This window comes from Herpailurus yagouaroundi, unplaced genomic scaffold (genome assembly GCF_014898765.1).
Source record: "Herpailurus yagouaroundi ecotype Mexico unplaced genomic scaffold, PumYag 159, whole genome shotgun sequence".
In the NCBI taxonomy this organism is placed as follows: domain Eukaryota; kingdom Metazoa; phylum Chordata; class Mammalia; order Carnivora; family Felidae; genus Herpailurus; species Herpailurus yagouaroundi.
In genome coordinates, this window is record NW_024412400.1 from 73,833,191 (window position 1) to 73,852,569 (window position 19,379).

Sequence of the window (19,379 nt, forward strand, 5' to 3'; positions counted from 1 at the left end):
TTTTTTTTTTTTTTTGGCTAATACATCTGTGATATATATACACTGTATCTAGATCCACTTACAAGTAGTTGCTCTGTCAGTTCTTTGACTGCCCTTGCAAATCAATCAAAGGATCTACCATATCTCTGTAACAAAATAAATGATTTCTTAGGGCTGACCGACATTTCCTTGATACAATATCCTTTACAAGCATGCATTTTGTGAATCAAAAGTATGGTAAATACAACATACACTGAGTGTGCTTTTTTTCCCATGACCAAATAAGAAAGGATTATTTATTCATTTATTTGTTTGCATATTTACGCTTACAGTTTTGTTTGGGGACTTGTCAAGTAAGAGATTAGAAGGCAATTTTCACACAAAAGCCCCAAAGAAACATGATGTTATTCTGTGGAAGTTATTTGATTGTTCTTCATAGTCTCTTCCTTTCAATTGGCATTTAGAGAACCAGCCACACAAGCTGCTCCGTACCTTCCCGCATGATACCATTTCTTCCTGTTCTCCTTATCTGTACCTGCGAGGATGCACAGCTTTCTCTTTTTTCTTTCTTGTGGGTTTGTGCAGTTTCTTGATGTTTGTGACAGGCCACGATAGGGGAAGCTTTTATCACCGTGGGGTTTGGAGGCCTCGGTAAATTGAAAATTGCAAATGAAATCCACTGGGCTTGAATTCATCAGCTATTATGTCAGATGACCTTTGGCAGCTGCTGATAAAAATGAGAGAATGTTAGCTCTGATCCAATTTTCAGCACTAACCATTCCTTTTCAAATCCATTCACAGTCAGGCAGCAGACACATGGGAAGTGAAAATGATAGGGTTTCAAGAGAACGGCATTGTGTTGCAGATTAAGATTTTCTCCCCCTATTTCTAGAGGTCGGCCCCCAGGCCCCTGTCTGGTATCTACCTATTGTCCAATCAGTTTCAATATCTGCTTCAGAGGACATGTTAGCCATCCTTACAGATAAGTGCTTACAGGAGAGAATGTTGGACTTAATAGTTTTGCTTAGGAGGCATCAAGGGTCGCAGTGTAGCAATATTGACTGGCACATGTTAGTTTAATCTGACATTCTAAGGAATGTGACACTAGATTCTTTTAGAGTTGTTGATCTCTAGGTAATTTTTGTTACCAGCTCTGGTTTTATAAAATTTATTTTTGCACAACTATTTATATTCATGAGTCCGGAGATATTCTAAATGTCTGTCATAGCCAAGCAAAGGAAGCCTAAGCTTGTCTAAATAAGGTACGGAAGCCAAAATTATAAAACTGGGAACCAAATGACTTGTGTGTATTCTGTTCTTGCAATCCAGTTAAACATAAATGCTATCAATAATATTTTAAGAACCAGATTATCCTGAAATAAATGAGTTTCCACCAGCGGTAGGTTCCTCAATAAAAATAATAGATTTTTTTTTATCGTGCAGGGGGTAAAAATTAGACTTGTTATTTTCCACTGAGGTAGCATGAAACAGCAAAATAACACTATGGATGGTTGAGTCATCAGTATGATTTCCCCACCTATGAAATATAGAAGCCTTCTGAAAATAAAGAAAACTGAGATTAATCATTTTTCCCTTATTTGACTGTTCCAAAAAGACAAATAATTTCTCCTTCAGTCCTTTGAATTCACTGAGGGAATAGTCCAACCAAATGTGAAGGCAAAAAGCATCAGATGTTTGAAACCCATGTATAATTTTTTAAGCACTTAAAAAAACTAATTAACTGAAAAATATTAAACCTGTATTTATATAGGTTTTCTTGATATGCAGATTCTTACTTTCATGTTTTCCCTTGACACTCTAATGGTTGACATTATATGAAAATAGGTGATTATATGTTAATAGTGTTGCAAGATGGCTTAGATGGCTCTTCTAAATGCCAGTCTTTGGAGGAAGAATATGGCTGTATGAGCTTCCTCATAAGAAAAACAAATAAGTGCATATGTATCTATAGGATGTATATTACCCATATAATATATCTCACTTTTGAAAAGTAATTATTTAAAGTTAATATCTTGCTGGGTTTTTCCCCCACCTTTTTCCTGGTACTGTTAAGCCCTTTTAAGAGAAGACACTTATTTGCTGTTTAATGAGCATGTGTAAATAAAATGTGACACCAGTGATGGTGTCCAAAAACAAATATGCACATTAAAAGTCAATTATTATTGAATAATATTTTAAAGGACTCAAAGTCAAGTTGTAAGCAATGATTGAATCTAAAATTAAGTGGGACCACCCAACCAAAAGATACGAATTCAGTATATTTGTGGTTGCCTTTGATTTTCTCAGATAATTGATTTTCTAAACTTTTTTTCCAAACCAATGAAGGCACACATTTTGGACTCTCATGGATAAAGAATAAAGCCATGATACATGGTTTTCTGGTCCTACACACCATCCATTTGCACCCCAGGGAAGTGATGACATGACTGGTTTTATAAAAACAACACTACAACCTTGTGTGGTTTAGCCAAACCACACTTCAGACACAGCAGACAACAGCTCTTATCAAAAGGCTAAAATCTGCGGCTTTACAAGTTTATCAATGACTGCAGTCACACATCACCCATTTCATCCATATTCATGTGGCAGAATTTGTTTCTCTGAGTTATAGCTTCCTCATACCTCTACCTGCCTTTAGGTTTGCAATGGATACTGTCACTACTTCCAAAAAAAGAAGCGAATGATTTAACAATGAGCATGTTCTTAGGGGACTGCAACTATGACAGGCCCAAGCCATTCAGTTTGGACCCAGTGAGCTAACAGGAATCTGCCAGAAAAAACAGCAGCACCCACACTTGGCTGGGCCCTAGGACCTGGCTTTCAGCCACTATGATCTGCATGCTCAGATAGATGGAGCAATTAGATAGGCCTGTTAAGTCTTATGTCTTCATTATTGATTTATAGTATGAACTCAGCATGATTATTGAACCAGAGCAGCCAGTGAAACAAATGAGTCATTGATCTTTACATAGGCTTATATTTCCAATTTATATTTGGGGAGGAAAAACATGGATATACCATTATTTCTGGTATTTTGTTCAAAGGCTTGAACAGAGATTTGGGTAATTCATTGTTCCCACCTTCTGACCTTTCATTGTCATTGCTTCTATAGAAACACTATCCAATAGAACTTTCTGTTATGATGGAAATGTTCTGCTCTATCCTGTCCAATACAGTAGCCACTAGTTGCATGTGGCTATAAAGTATTTGAAATGTGACTAGTGTGACTGAGGAGCTGTATTTTTATTTTTATTTTTATTTTCATTGAAATTTAAATAACCACACGTGGGTAGTGGCTACCATATTGGACAATGCAGCAGCTTTATAGCATACCAAGCTTTTCTCCTCTCTCTATGAATAGCACTTGTTGAAATTTTACCTCTTTTTAAAGACCCTGCTTAAATACTACCCCTTTTATAAAGCCGTTATTGATTCTCCCACCTCAATATTCCCCCACGTGTCTCTTAATACATATAATTTTATACCTCTGATTGGTTTCTGCCTTATATTGTAATTATCTGCTCTACCCTACTACAGACTGCTTGAGGATAAGGATTATGTCCACCCAATGATAGGTTGTCTACCACAAATATTTGAGGAATTAAACTGAGTTGTAGATTTTATGGGGGGAGGAGTTATAATTTTTTAATACATGCTAATTAGGTACTGACACTTTTCATGCCCTCTTTTAAGAATGAATGTAGGAAAATCTGCATTATTTCCCTCTCTTGATTAATCTATTAGCACTGAGGTAGAAATACTAAAGAAAACTGTTATATTTTCTCCTCATCTTCATAGACAACAGCACAATGCTATGCATATAGGAAGAAGTCAGTAAATACTTCTTGAATCAGTGTACAAATGACTGAGAATTATTATCCAATTTTCAAATAACTTTGAAGTCCCTGAATCAAGGAAATATGCTTTTATTGGCTTCTAATGTTAGAAAAATTCCTTATAGAATATTCACATAAATTTTTACTCAAAAATAAACTCTAAAAACTGTTCTATGCCTTGGTTAGGATAGTAGTTACACGACCGTATGTGCTTGTCAAAACCCAGAACTGTACAGTTTAAGAGGATGAATTTTGCTGCATATAAATTATTTATGATGAATAAAAATACTGTGTACTTTAGTAATGCTTATAATTTTAAGTAGCTATTTAGCATTGGAGTATTAAATCAATGATATTTATTTAATACATGTTACTAATTTTATTCAATTTTGTGTTTCTGTGGTGCTATATTACACCTAGTTGACTTCTGAGGAATAGTGAGGTGATCTAAGACAAGTGTTCTATGATTAAAAAAGCACTAGATGTGGATGGAGTTACACCTTATTTTAAAAACCAAATTCTTCCACTTACTAATTTGAAATACTAGTAATAATTACCACATTATGTTTTATATCAGCTTATACTTGCTGAATACATGCTGGATACACTCTGTTCTCAGGACTCTATTAAAGTTAAGTCAATCCTCTGACAAGCCTATAAAGTTGGTATTATCCCCACTTTAAAGATGAGGAAACAGATTCAGTAACTTGCCCAAAGTCACACAGCATTTAAGTGGCACCTGGCCATCATACATTCTCCATATTTTTCGGTGTATCTGACGATTAGCATGGTAGAGTCAGGAGACAGGTTTAAGCATTACACATGGGCTCTTACCAATATTATCATATTTGAACATGTATTCTCTTCAATAAAAGGAAGATAATATTATTTTCTTCCAGTCTCACAAGGAAGGCTGCTCTGATGGTCAAATGAGACATTAATATGGAGATGCGATTACCCATTTTAGGAAAATTGTGCCGAGTACTTATGCTTGGTGTTTTAAGTTAAGGTTGGGGTGCCTTTTTGTGTATTGGGAAACACACTGATCTCAAGTATGCTTCATTTGCTGACAAGAGATCCTCCTCACTCCCATTTTCATAATTAGTCATGACTGTACTTGAGGAAATCAGGGAAAGGGAACAATAAAGATTTTAGCCTCCTGTCACTTAAGTATATAAGAAAGACCTTTGGGTCATTTTTCCTTTTTGAAAAATCTGGGAAAGAAAAAAAAAAGTAGAAGAGATGAGAAGGGAAGGAACTGGAGGTTGAAGGAAAAAGTGGGAGAATCTCCCAGAGCTCACCAAAAAACACAATTCAACCAAGAAGAACCATTCTAGCACTTTCCTTTACCCTTTGACTCCTTCCATTCACTCAGCTGGGTACTATCAGAGTCGCAAAATATTAGCCACTGGATGGATTTCTAATGTAAAACTTTTAAAAAGAGTAATAAAATATTTCAATATCAGAGCACTTAGAAATTCTCATTTCCAGAATATACATGGAGTATGTGGGGGTGGGGGGTTTGAATGAAGTTAAATTGTTCTACCTAGTATTATTTTAGACATTTTATATCTATTCGGTGTCTGTGAACAAATTACTTTAACAGGATGCATGTCCATGCACTTAAATTCATTAGTTTATAAATACCCAAAGTTATGTCCAAGCAGATTTATGAGTAATGATCAAACTGTACTAATTAGTACCGTCTACCAATGTATTGTACTCATTTCCGTTTCATAAAAGCAGTCATTCAGATGAATAAGAGCCAGTGGTTTAAGGAGTTCAGGATAGGTGGAGATCTTAAAGAAATTTAGCTAATTATAGTAAAATCTAAAATACTGTGCTTCTTCACACTTCTTGTAAACACAGTCTTCTGAGGATAGTCAGAGTTTACTTTTTTTAAAGTGGGGTAAGGAGAAAAGTTTTCAGAGTCAGAATAAAATTGTTTTAGTTCTTTTGGTCAGTTAATATTAAGTATGATTCAAGTCTAAAGTTGACATTGGCCATTCCTTTTCATTGTGAAGAAGAAGAAGAAGAAGAAGAAGAAGAAGAAGAAGAAGAATAGCTTCCATTCCTTAAGTGTTTTTCCCCCATACAAATGTAATGCAGAGTAAATCCCTCTAACTACTACAATCAGTAAACCCCTAAACCCTCACAGCAGCTTAATAAAAAAAGAATCTAATAGATAGCAGTGGAATCTGATATGGGTCATATGGCTCTTCCTTGTGGCTTTTCTCTAAGTGATGATTCAAGGAGACACCTTCTTTCCAACCTGCAACTTTGTCACCTCAAAGTCTCTTCTATATTTTGAATGGAATAGAGAGGACTTTTACCTGCCCCAACCTACAAGTGACATATCACTTCTGTTACATTCCATTGGTGAAACGTAGTCTTGTGAACTCAGCTAGATTCTAGGGGAACAGGGAAATGTAGTTTACCTCCATGGCAAGGAAAATGAAATGGTAGTGAACCCATAATATTGCATCTGCCATAGCTAGACAGTGCTTTATATATATTGACTCATTTAATATGTACAAGAACACTAGAAAGTGAATGTTATTAACCTCACTTCATAGATGAGAAGCCAAAGATGCAAAAAGCTTAAACAAGTTGCCTAATTTTCACATAAATGGTGGAACCAAGATTCAAATACAGTCTGTCTTAAAAAAAAACCACTATTAACAAATTAACATGCAAAAATATATGGGAAAAGGTTATGAAAAAAAGAAATAGAGCTAGTAACTTGGTTATGAGAAATGCTCAGGCTACATAATAACTAAAGAAATGGGAATTTAAGGGGGAAAATGTTTTAATTTGTGAAGTTAACAATAGCAACAAGAAGTTTAATGCTGTATCCAATGCTGACAAAGGCATGGTAGAAATAATTGAAAGGAAAGTCACCAAACTATTAATAGTAGTTGTTTTCTGTTGGTGGATTTATGGGTGATAGGTATCACTGATTTACCTTTAAAAATTATTGCATTTTATAAACATGTAAACACCTATGTACATGCATGTGGACACATGACATATAACTGCTTTGTAGAAATCCCAACTGGGGCTATGGCAGGGCACGACTCTGTGCATGTAAGTGAACATATTACTTTAAAGAAATATGGAGGCATGCATGGTCCTGAAAATTTCCACCATCTCAAAACAAACAAACAAAAAAAATGCACTGATTTATTTCTGTGGCTTTTGGGATCTATCCTCTTTTTATACTCACTCCTGGAACTTGTGTCTCTTAAATTCATTTCTGAAAAGAAATATAGATTTTGGCAGTAATAAAGCTGTCAGAACATTGATGGAGAGATAATATCACATAATTAAGAAAGAAACTATCATGTGTTATCCAATAGTAAGATTAGTCACATGGAAAGCAATGTAAAGACTGCACATGCAGAATAAAGCAGATTTAAGAAGACAAATTCTGACAAAATGGACAGAAGGCTGTGGGGGTGGAAGTCGTACAGAGGATGGAGGGTTTCATAATGCTTATGTTTCTGGCCATTTGGAGAAATACATTTCAACTCAACAACCAATTCAGATATTACTCTTTTAGCTAAAAAGGAAGACGCTAACCCCTCTCTCTTCCATCATGATAGCATGTCATAGAGCACAGACTCACTACACAGTTTTAATAAGACAAGTCACTTATATTTTTTTTGTGTTAGAAAGAGCAAACTTTCATGAAGATCATTTGGTGAATTTATGCTCCTTTAAGTGAATTTTGAGAGATTTCATTAGCACAGTCCAAAAATAATCTGTAAACAGTAAAGGGGTCCTGAATTAAAGTGGTCAAAGCAAATATAGACTAGCATAGGACCAAAATAATATAGGGAAAGTAAAATAAAGTCAAAGAAAATAGAAAATATATCTCTATAACCTGGGAAAAAGAAAAATTTCATTTGAATAGTATTTCTCTGACTGAGGCACACGTAAGGTTTTAACTTTAAGGCCCATTCACCAAATCTAGTTTGCCTTGCTAACTTCATATGATTTCTCAAAAGTAAGATTCCAGGTTTACATTACTCAAAGAAACAATTAGCAATGGTTATTTTTGTAACATGACCAGTTATTACAGCAGCATTTTTATATTTTAATGCAACACTTCCCCACATACAATTTATAAAGTACTGATTCTGAGTAAGAGTAATAAGATATTATACAAGTAAAGATCCTGTGCTGGGTGAAACAAATGATAAAAAGATGTATTAATGACAAAATTTATTAGAGCCTGCAGTGGGTGTAAGGAAGAAGGAAATATAATGTTCAGCATTTCACCAGTGAACCCTTGTTTGGCCATGAAACATGTTGAGGGGCCATTGTCTTTTGGGTCATGTTTTGGAGACAATGATTTGGCACCACTTCTCTTCACCAAGAGAGACCTTTCTCTTTAGTTGTGAAAGGGAGAATAATGCAGTGGTTTGGAGAGTGGGTTTTGGACCAGACTGCTGGCATTTAAACTCTGGGATTTGCTATGGACCCTTGGAAAAATTACTTGACCTCTCCTGGTTTCAATTTCTTTATCTCTAGGGTGGGCAAAATGGTAGTACCTAGTGAAGACAAAGTTATTGTGAGCATTACATAACTTGACACACTTGGAGTACCTAGGACACCTTCTAGCATATGATAAATTCTCAATATTAGCTCTTGACTGCTACAGCAAATAAGCACTTGCACCAAATATCCTTCTTTATGAGGACAACTCCATATCTATTTGGGGGTATGCTATACAAGACACGTTCTTTATTTTTGTAGAGGTTTTTCCTGAAGACTTCAAATGATAAGCCCATTTTTAAAAAGTCTAAAATTTGTGATTAAAACCAGAGAGATTTCCTTTTTTCTAGCTTAAAAACATGACCATTTGAACTTTTGTTTTTTCTCTTTAGACCCTAATTCTCGTCATTTTGCAGTGGTATAATGACAAATGAGGTTGCTTCACCATCAGGGCTCTCAGAATGACCAGAACCTTCTACTGAGGAATAGGTCTTAAATTTCACATCCATGAATAGCCAGAACCCTAAGGTTTGTTTAGTGCTTCATAATGCTGACAATATGTTTTCACATGCATAAGAATGTGGTTCTTCCTATACCATGTTCCTTTAGTCCAGGCTGCCTTCTTGCCCCCACCGGTAGGTTTAGCTTTATGTTCAACCCCAAGCAGGAAGCATGAATTATTTATTACTCATTTATTTAAATCTATCTCATTCCTTATGCAGGATTTCCAATAGATAACAAGAGATCGACTCACTATTCACGTCGGCTTTGATACTCATCACCCCACCTCCCCCAGCAGATGACCCACTGCTCTGGCACCCAGTAGCTGGATCTCACCTACTTGGTCCAGCTCCCTCCTACAGAGCCCACCCTGGCACCACCTACATCCTGTTTTGTGGCCCCAAAGTCCTTCATTTCAACTCCTAGGTCCCAGATAACCAGATCTACATCACAATCTGTTTTAAGGAATCCTTGATCAAACACTCTTTTATAGAGCCTCTTGAGGCAAAAATAAGGAAAACAATATATGATGATGGATAGTATTTTCAAGGAGTCATAGTAATTTCCACATTCACATCCCTCAAAAAGAAAAATGTAACAATATTGAATTCATGGGAAGGACAATGCTGGCAACTTTTTTGTGGGAAGTATTTGTCCAAAAGTTTCCCCATTTTCTGTTTAATGTCACAACCAAAGAATTAAGTGTGATTTGTCCAATTAGTTCCTCCAATGAAACAATGGATGTCATTATTGTCAATCAAAAATTGCCAGCGTGCCTCCACATGTCTTTGAAGCAAATATCCAGTTTATTTACAATTTAGAGAATATACATAGACTTAGACTTAGGCACAAGAAGAAAATAGGGACCTGAAACTGTTATCCAATGTCTGAATTGTATACACTAACGAGTTTTTTGACTGATTTATTCAGATTTTCCCATCTTAAGAATTCTAACACCCTTAAAACACAGATTAATTTTTCTGATACTTAACCTGTTCCCTCAGCTCCCCTAAATAATACTGCCCAATTTTTTTTTACCTTTTTTATTGTGGTAAGATCTATATAACATAAAATTTGCAATTTTAACTTTTTTTTAAATGTCCAGTTATACAGTGTAGTCTTGGCTTCAAGAGTAGATTGCCATGATTCATCACTGAAATACAAAACCCAGTGCTAATCCCAACAAGTGCCCTCCTCAATGCCCATCACCCATTTACCCCATCCCTGTCAACCCTCAGTTTGATCTCTGTATTTAAGAGTCTCATAGTTTGGGGTGCCTGGCAGGCTTAGTTGGTTAAGCATCCAACTTCAGCTCAGATCATGATCTCACAGTTCATGAGTTCGAACCCCATGTCAGGCTGTGTGCTGACAGCTCAGGGCCTGGAGCTTGCTTCAGATTCTGTGTCTCCCTCTCTCTCTGCCTCTCCCCCACTCATGCTCTATCTCTCTCTCTCTGTCTCTGAAAAATAAACATTAAAAAAAATTTTTTTTAAAGAGTCTCTTATGGTTTGCCTCTCTCTCTGATGGTATCTTAGTTTTCCTTCCCTTCCTCTGTGGTCTTCTGTTAAGTTCCTCAAATTCCACATATGAGTGAAATCATATGATATCTGTCTTTCTCTGACTTATTTCACTTAGCATAATACCCTCCAGTTCCATCCACGTTGTTGCAAATGGCAAGATTTCATTCTTTTTCATCTCCAAGTAGTATTCCATTGTGTATATACACCACATCATTTTTATCCATTCATCCCGTTGATGGACTATATAATTCATCAGCATTAATTACATTCACAATGTTGTGTAACCATCACTACTATCTATTTCCAAAACTTTTTCATTACCCTAAATAGAAACTCTACCTGTTAAGCATTAACTCCCTAGTTTCTCCTCTTTCCCGCCTAGTCCTTGGTAACTTCTATTCTACTTCCTGTCTCTACAAATTTGCCTATTCTAGATATTTCATATAAGTGGAATCATACAATATTTATACTTTTGTGTCTAGTTCATTTCACCAAGCATAATGTGTTCAAGGTTCATCCATGTTGTAGTATATATCAGAATTTTATTCCTCTTTATGATCAAATAATATTCCATTGAATGTATGTACCATATTTTGTTTATCCTTTCATCTGTTGATGGACACTTGGGTTGTTTCAACTATTTGGCTATTGTGAATAATACTGCAGTGCATACAAGTATGTGAATCCTGTTTGGAGCAGAATTGCTGTATAATGTGCTTTATCTTTTTGAGGACCCTCTAAACTGGTTTCCATAGCCACTGTACCACTTTACATTCTTACCAGCAGCATATGAGAGTTCACACTTATTTTGTGTGAGTCCTCCAACTTTGTTCTTATTTTTCCAGGTTGTTTTTGCTATTCTGGGTCCCTTGCAATTCTATATGAATTTGAGAATTGGCTTTCCCATTTCTGGGGGAAAAAAGGCCGTTAGAATTTCTATGCAAATTGCATTGAATCTATAAATAGTTTTGAATAGTATTGACATCTTAACAATTTTAAGGCTTTTTATCCATGAGCATGAGATGTCTTTCCATTTATTTACATCTTTAATTTCTTCCAGCAATGTTTTGTAGTTTTCAGTGTAGAAGTCTTTTACCTTCTTGGTTAAATTTATTGCTAGGTCTTTTATTCTTTTAGGTACTATTGTAAATGGAATTGCCTCCTTAATTTTCTTTTCAGATTGTTCATTTTTGCCATATATAAGCAACTAATTTTGTTGGTTGATCTTATATTCTACAACTTTGTCAAACTTGTTTATTAGCTGTAGTAGTTTTCTTTTGTATTTTTTGGGATTTTCTATTCTATAGCATCGTGTCATCTGTCAATAGAGATAGTTTTATTTTATTTTCCCTCTTTGAGTTTCTTTTTTCTTGTATAATTTCTCTGGTTAGAATTTCCTAATACAGGGTTGAATAGCAGGGCATTCTTATCTTGTTCATATCTTTAGGGAGAAAAGTTTTAGTCGTTTACCACTGAATATATTGGCCATTGGTGCTTTCATTAATGCCCTTTGTCATGTTGAGGAAGTTCCCTTCACTTCCTAGTTTTTGAGTTGTTTTAATACTGGAAGGATTTTGGATATTATAATGTCTTGAGTGGATAAAAACTATTGTAAAACAACTCTTTGCCTCATGTCTGGGTCTCTTGTAGTAGTGAAACTTCTGCATCATTTTTTATCTAGCAGGACCAAAATTAGGCTGGGTAAAAGGAAGGAATCACTCTGATTCTGTCAAGTATCTGGTATAAAATCTTTGCTTCTAGCCTGAACAGTTCTGTTTTTTTATGTCATGATTTATGCCACTTCTGCCTATGGATCTAGATGACACAATTGTGGTGGCCCTCCAATGGGAACTGAGTCTCTTGACTCACCAAAGATAGTCTCCAATCTCAGCTCTTCCTACTCAATCAACAGTTTCTACGTTAATGACTTGTTCCCTCTATCCCCAGGCTGTGGCCCTTGCTCAGTGTCTCATGATCTACCAAACCTTAAGTGAGCCTCTCAACATCTCTTGTCAAGCCTCCCATCCTCCTACCGAAGCTTTCTGGGTATTCCTGAGGACTGGGTTGTTATGGTCACTTCTGACATTGAAAGCCTATCCCCACGGAGTTCTCAATGTCACGCATACATCACCACTTCCTAGTGTCTCTTCTGGGCTGATCCATGGGTAAACCTCAGCCCTCTTTGATTTTCACCAAAAAACCCACTCACATAAGGCATGTGTATGGAGCAAACTACACTGAAACTTTGAGGAGATGATTTGGGTTCATAACCCAGTAACATAACAAAGTAGAATATCAGATTTCACTATTCTTAAAAAATCTGCTCAGCCATTTGTACTGATTGGAGATCTTGTTTCCTATCATGTTGCGTATCCCCCTCTTACTTTCACTCCACTGCTTGCTTTGTTATGCAGAGCAGTTCAGTTCTTTTTAGTCTATTTTAAACTAGGTTCTGGTGTCCCATTGCATATCAACAGACTCATTCTTCTACTGGGTCTCACCCTTCCTTCTTCGCTCCACTAAAAAAGGAAAAGAATAGCATAAAGATGTTTTGCTCTCCTCATATGAATTAAGCCACCTTTCTTCAAAAATGGAAAAGGCTACAGTCAGTTCGATTTTTAAATAACAGGGTTTCTCACGCACATACACATATGCATATAAAATACACTTTAAATACTTAAATACTTTTATATTAAAAGATAGGATATCATATATAGTACTTTAATACCATAATTCCCAAACTATGCACTATGCCCTAGTGAACTCACAGAGAGAACTGTAGGATATTTTCTATCTGGGGAGGAAATACAGACACAGTGCAAACTACCAGCTCTAGGTGGTCCGTAGCTTCAACATTAGATTGTTCTGCTTCCCATTTGGCGACCTCATGTCTTTGCAAAGCAGAGTTTTCTGTGCTTGCTTTGATAAAAAGCAAGTACCATACTAAAATCAATGTGGAACAGGAGATAGGAAAGATGGGAACCAATCTGATTCCAAAGATTGAGGAGTTTTATAGTAGCCAAAAGGTGCACATGTCCCATTAGGAAGTAATTGTGATTATTCAAGAATAAAATAAAAATAGGGGTGCCTGGGTGGCTCAGTCAGTTGAGCACTGACTCTTAATATTGGCTCAGGTCATGATCTCACAGTCTTTCATATCAAGCCCCGTGTCAGGCTCCATGCTGGTCATGGAGCCTGATTAAGATTCTCTCTCTCCTTCTCCCTCTGCCCCTCTTCCCCCATTTGTGCTTTCCCTCTCTCTCTTAAAAAAAAATAAATAAAAACGTATAAAAGAATAAAATAAAAATATTTTTCTTTTAATTTATGTGTAGTATTTTTTGCAAAGGCTGCAAAGTTGTTAAAACATAAACATTTATTAAGTTCTTTGGAACCTTACTGCTTAATAAATGAAACTATTAAATATTTCCTTTGGCCTAGTGGCACTGTGAAAAAAATACCAATAAGGTTTAGTGAACTCTGCCCTACTCCTTTATGTGTATAGACATATATGTGTATATATATATATATATATATATGTGTGTGTGTGTGTGTGTGTGTGTGTATGTACATATATATGCACACACTTAAAAAGCCCATATTTAATATTATGAAAAGGTAACTAGAGTAAATAATACAAACATCCAAAGAAATTATTACTATAAAATGCACTAATTACTTAGGACATGATTGTAATTATTATTACCTCCTTTTTAATGTAAATACCTGAAAAACTTTAAAAGATAGAAAAACTTTAAATCAGAAAGGTCTCAGGAAAAAGTCAAACACTGGTTAATTAAACTGTTCTAAAAAAAAAAAAAAAGACACTCCGGTTAGTTAAATATTTCTCATTCACTAACCTGAATATTAATGAAAAATCCCATTTCCAGTCTTTCTGAAAATTTACTCAGAGACATGTTGGCCATTCTCTGTCTTGGTAGGTACAATTTGCTAAATATAGTTCAATCTTCTTTGGGTGAGTAAGTAACTTAATAAGAAGTTGCTTAGGGTTGCTTGCTCAGGGTTACAAACATAGCAAGTGGCAAAACTGGCATCTGAAACTAGGCACTCATGCTCCAAGCACTTGAGTGATCGATGGGGTTTGGTAAGTTTAGGAAATACTGTGTGTTATATTTCACCTTAGAGACTCAATGACTGACTAAGAAATTGTGCAAGAAAGAAGTTTTTCAATTTAGTTTAGCTCTGTATTTCCAAATTCATTGACCCCAACATCCTTTTTTACCTAACAGTTATGCTGTACCATTTAAGGGTGTGATCTCCAGAGTCAGGCTGTGGGATTCAAAGTCCAGTTAAACTGCTTAGCCATGTGATGCCACCTCTCAAATCCTCACTTCCCTCATCCATAAAATGGAAATAATGCTAATACCACTTGTGAGCATTCGATGAGAAAATTCATGTAAAGCACATACTAGGTGTTTAACAAATGTACTAAAATTGTTAGCATTCCTCAAAATTAGTGTTTGTAGAACATAATTGAACATGCCGTCGTGAACATTCAGACAAATGCATAAAAATGCATATGCAAGTAATTGCTGTAGGTCTATAACTTGCCGCTGAGAATACAAAATGTATCGTAAGACTTTCAGGTAGCTCGTGTTTGTGAGGAAGACGATTTGCAGTCCTGGCAGAGTTTGGAGTTTTCATTCAGGGATGAAAGGCCAGGCAGTGTTGTAGCCATTACGGGGATCTGCTGATGTCTCTCTAGATGTTTGTAGGCACACAGATGGTCTACGGAAGGATAAAGAGAAAGCTGGTACACAAAGGCAGATAAAGAAAAGGCAGAGAGAAAAGGGAGCACTGACTATTGCTGCTACTCTTAACCAGTCGGTGGAAAAAGAATATTTGTCTTTCCATTAATTTCACCTCTTTCCTCAACTTACAAAGAGGACAGATGCTTTTTTCAGTGATTACCGTTCCCAAAGAAAAATAAGGCATGTTCTTTCTTTGAAACAAAAAGTAAAGAATTATGTAGGCAGAAAAATAGCAATTGGTTTTCTTCTAAAATCTATAGCTAGGTGAAATCATAAAAGAAGATAATATGAAGTAAATGCAGCAGACTTCGTTTAGGTTGGTGAATTAGTAAATCCTAAGGAAATATCAGACAACTAATATTGCCATTTTCCATATATTTGTATAGCTATTACTTTGCTACACAACCACATATCTTATATATTATTGAAGAACTTTCTCTAAACATCACTTTGATGCAGTCAATAATAATTTCATCACATTTACACAATAGACAAATGGAAGATTTTATTAATATTAATGTACTGTTGGGAAACAAATAGTTACACTTGACTCTAATGACTGTATAGATTTTTTTTTGTCAAAAGGGGAATGGAATATTATGTTTTCTACAGTGTACATTGGCCACATGCTTTTTTATGATTAAGCTGTCTCTTCCATGCATTAGTCACACAATTTATACCTGGATAGTTTTGTATGGCTCATCAAGAAATCTTTATGCAACACAGCATTACATAAGTAGGCTGCCTGATATATTATTCCTTGTTGTAAAAATGTTTATCTTTCCTGAATGCGATGATGAGCATTTGATTCATTTGTTCATGTCTCTCTGCCGATGATTTATCAATGTCAATGATACTTAGAGGTCTGAGAGCAATTCATGTTGCTTCCAGTAAAGTTAGTATGGCAGCCCCATTGAAAGTATCCAGGGAAAACATTGCTTCTTCTATGTTTAAGGTCACTTCCTCTGTGACTAAAACTCTAACAAGCCAATCTCAAGAGCTTATTGTACTTTTGTGAACAAATTGGAGCAAGAATATGAGCACCCACAAAAAACTATTTCCCCAGTTCAAGTGTTACATTTGTGCGAAATTAGCTAGCAGAGGCAGGATAAGCCATGGAAGCCGACCTCTATGCTTATCCTTTCCTCTTGAAGCATGAAATAGAAGTTCAATGTTTTATTTTGACACTACAGAACTTTAAAAGTACCATTTGTTGTGCAAATTAAAATATGTGATTTGAACTATGACATGTTTCTGAATTCATCAAAATCATCAGAGATTATGCCTCTGATAAGTCTCCCCTTTGATCAGATGAATCTTAAAACTTTGCTCTTGTTAAGTAGCTGCAGAAAAAAAAAACCAGCTCTTTCAGCAGGTTGTCTGGCTGCCCGCCCCACTGATGGCAGGGAGGGGCTAAGCAGGCAGTGGGTAAAGCTTCTCACGGAAGGGCTGGGAAATATTAAATGGTGCTAGTGCTCAACGTGGATGGAACTGGAGAGTGTGATGCTAAGTGAAATAAGCCATACAGAGAAAGACAGATACCATATGGTTTCACTCTTATGTGGATCCTGAGAAACTTAACAGGAACCCATGGGGGAGGGGAAGGAAAAAAAAAAAAAAAGAGGTTAGAGTGGGAGAGAGCCAAAGCATAAGAGACTGTTAAAAACTGAGAACAAACTGAGGGTTGATGGGGGTGGGAGGGTGGGTGATGGGTATTGAGGAGGGCACCTTTTGGGATGAGCACTGGGTGTTGTATGGAAACCAATTTGACAATAAATTTCATATATTAAAAAGAATAAATAAATGGTGCTAGTGCTAAGTACAACCTCACACAAGCAGAAATTGGAATTTAATGACATTACAAGGGGAGAAGACAGTGCTTGCACTGATTGTTTTTCCCCTGGGAAGTTGGTGTCACATGCAAACTATTGTGGAAGTATATTGATACCTATTCGATTTTCACTGGGAAAAAAGTATGCTTATTAAATTCTCCTGACCAGTAGATTTTTTAGCGTTCACTTTGCTAGAGCTGAAGAGATGTGAGCAATTGCTTTTACTCTCCCAAAAGATCAGTACATTTTGTGTCTTTTTCCTCTTTTCTTTGTTTCCTTCTTCCTTCATTCCTTCTTTCCTTCCTCTCTTTCTTTTTCTGCTGTGTGCTTCAAATTGCTTTTGCTTTAAAAATCCTCAAGGTATTTATTTCTGGGTTAGGGAAAGTTGGCTCCATGCAGAAATCAAAATACATCATTCTTAATTTCCAAAGCAATTGCATTTATCTGTAGGCAAATACATAGAAATCAGGTTTCTTTGACACTTAAAAAAAAATAAAGGGATAAAACATTCAAATAGCATAAAGGGCTCCTGTGGCACTGCGTTGTTACAGCATATTAATACAGAACTCTTCAGAGTCTTAATTTCCTTGAGCAGCCCCTGTGAAATTTCATGCCAGAGAATGGGAAAGAAGGTTGGCAGCCAGAGAAGTAGATGCCAAATGGCTCCTCACTGGCAGTGGCATCTGGATGGGAGGTTGGCCTGTCTCCGGGACTCTTGGCCAACAGCACTGTTGTCTATACAGACGGCTGTGTATCTGTTCAAGAGTCCAACAACTGTGTGTGTGTATTTTGGTAAGCTATTATTTCTGGGCCAAAGATTTCCATGGCATTTTTGCATCTGTTGGCACCAATTCTATATTCAGTGCCTCCCCCCTTCCCACCCGCTGCTACATTTTAGTTTTCTGATCAAAATCGTCGCACATAAGTGGAAATGCATTAAGAGGAGAAAAATACATTTCTGGAGATTTTTTCTGATCCCACCAAGGATATATAGGTATGGCAGTGACATTATTCTAGATGGACTTTCTTCCTTCCTACCATCCATGAAAAATGTGAAAATTCCAATCTCAATGCAAAAATTTCCTTCATCCTTACAGGATTTAGATAGAAGCTAATTATAGAACTATCAGAAATCACTTTAATCATCAGAAATAAACGGACCATTAGGAAATTTAAAGTCAAGTTACTCTTTCGGTGTTTCCAGAGAAACAAAACTATTTTATAATTTTATAAACTGCAGTTACTGCAATATGATGCCAACAATTGCCACACATCCAGTCAACTAGCTTGTCAAAGTCCTGCCTTATTGTCAAGGCTACAGCCTCTCAAGCTTTTAAGATTTCTTTACCCCAAAGTAATTTGCTTTCAGGGTACTCCCACGTTAATGTAATTCAGCCAACATCTATCAAGTGGACTATTTATGCAAAAGCTGTGGAATACAAAGTCAAATAAGATAACTGCCCCCAAAATTTTATACTTTTTTCCTCTTTTGATGAAGAAAATTGGGAACAGACTTTTAAACAAGTTACAAAAACACCAGGAAAAAGAAATTAAAGCTAAATAGAGGTCCAGATTACCATATGGCATATGCCAAGAGTGGGGCAATAAAGAAATAAACCCATTTTTATGCATATTTTACAGAAACATTCCAGTTGAGCTTAGTTTTTTTAAAGCTGGAGGGGTTTGTGGAAATCATATAATCCAAAATTTTTCTATTTCTGATGAGGAGACTGGTGACCAAAAAGAAGTAATTTGACCATGGTCACACAGTAATTAGTATGAGGAGACAGATCTTGTTCTATCAGTGCTACTCCTGGTAATTTTAGAGTTATGACATATTTAAAATGAAATTTGCAAGGAAATCCTTTAAAATGGCATGGCATAATATTGTAAGATAATCATAAACAGTGAACCAAGACTAGGGAATTGTTGTGTGATGAAAATGAGAGGTAGAATGAAGTTACTGCCATTATAGGCAATTAATTCTCCTTGGCTAGAGTGGCGAGGGCAGGACTCCCAGAAAGATCACTCAAAACCAGCCTGTAGATGCTGCAGTTAATCGCACAAAGAACAGCTGCTACAACTTTTCTCTCTCTGGCCTGTAGGCATCTCTATGCAGAAAGCAGGATGTACAGAAGCTTATAGATGATCACAATGTTACCTCCATCCTCCAGGTGATCATAGAGTCATAAAAAATGACCCCCACTCAGATACAGCAGTTAAGTGTTACCATTACCAATCTGGAAAAGACTGAGGGCTCCATAGTCTGAGGTAGGGCGTTACAAGTGTATAAATAGTCATATTAAGTCAAAGTTATATAAAATATGGTGTTGTCTATTTTGGGCACTATATCGGGTCCCTTTCCAACTTGGTAGTGAGCAAAATAATCCCGTTGTCCAAGTTAAACTAGGTAATTAACAT

General features: G+C 36.2%; 1 long non-coding RNA gene across 2 annotated transcripts in view; it reads right to left on the reverse strand.

Moving 5' to 3' along the window:
* Positions 1 to 265: 265 nt before the first annotated feature.
* Positions 266 to 19,379, reverse strand: part of LOC121034042 (uncharacterized) — a 36,689-nt gene continuing 17,575 nt past the window's right edge. The window contains exon 3 of one of the 2 annotated variants that reach the window (XR_005792259.1): positions 266 to 703. This is a non-coding gene — a long non-coding RNA (uncharacterized LOC121034042). Of the gene's footprint in view, positions 704 to 14,159; positions 15,104 to 19,379 lie in introns of those variants that run through there. The other variant, XR_005792258.1, reaches the window with a different exon arrangement.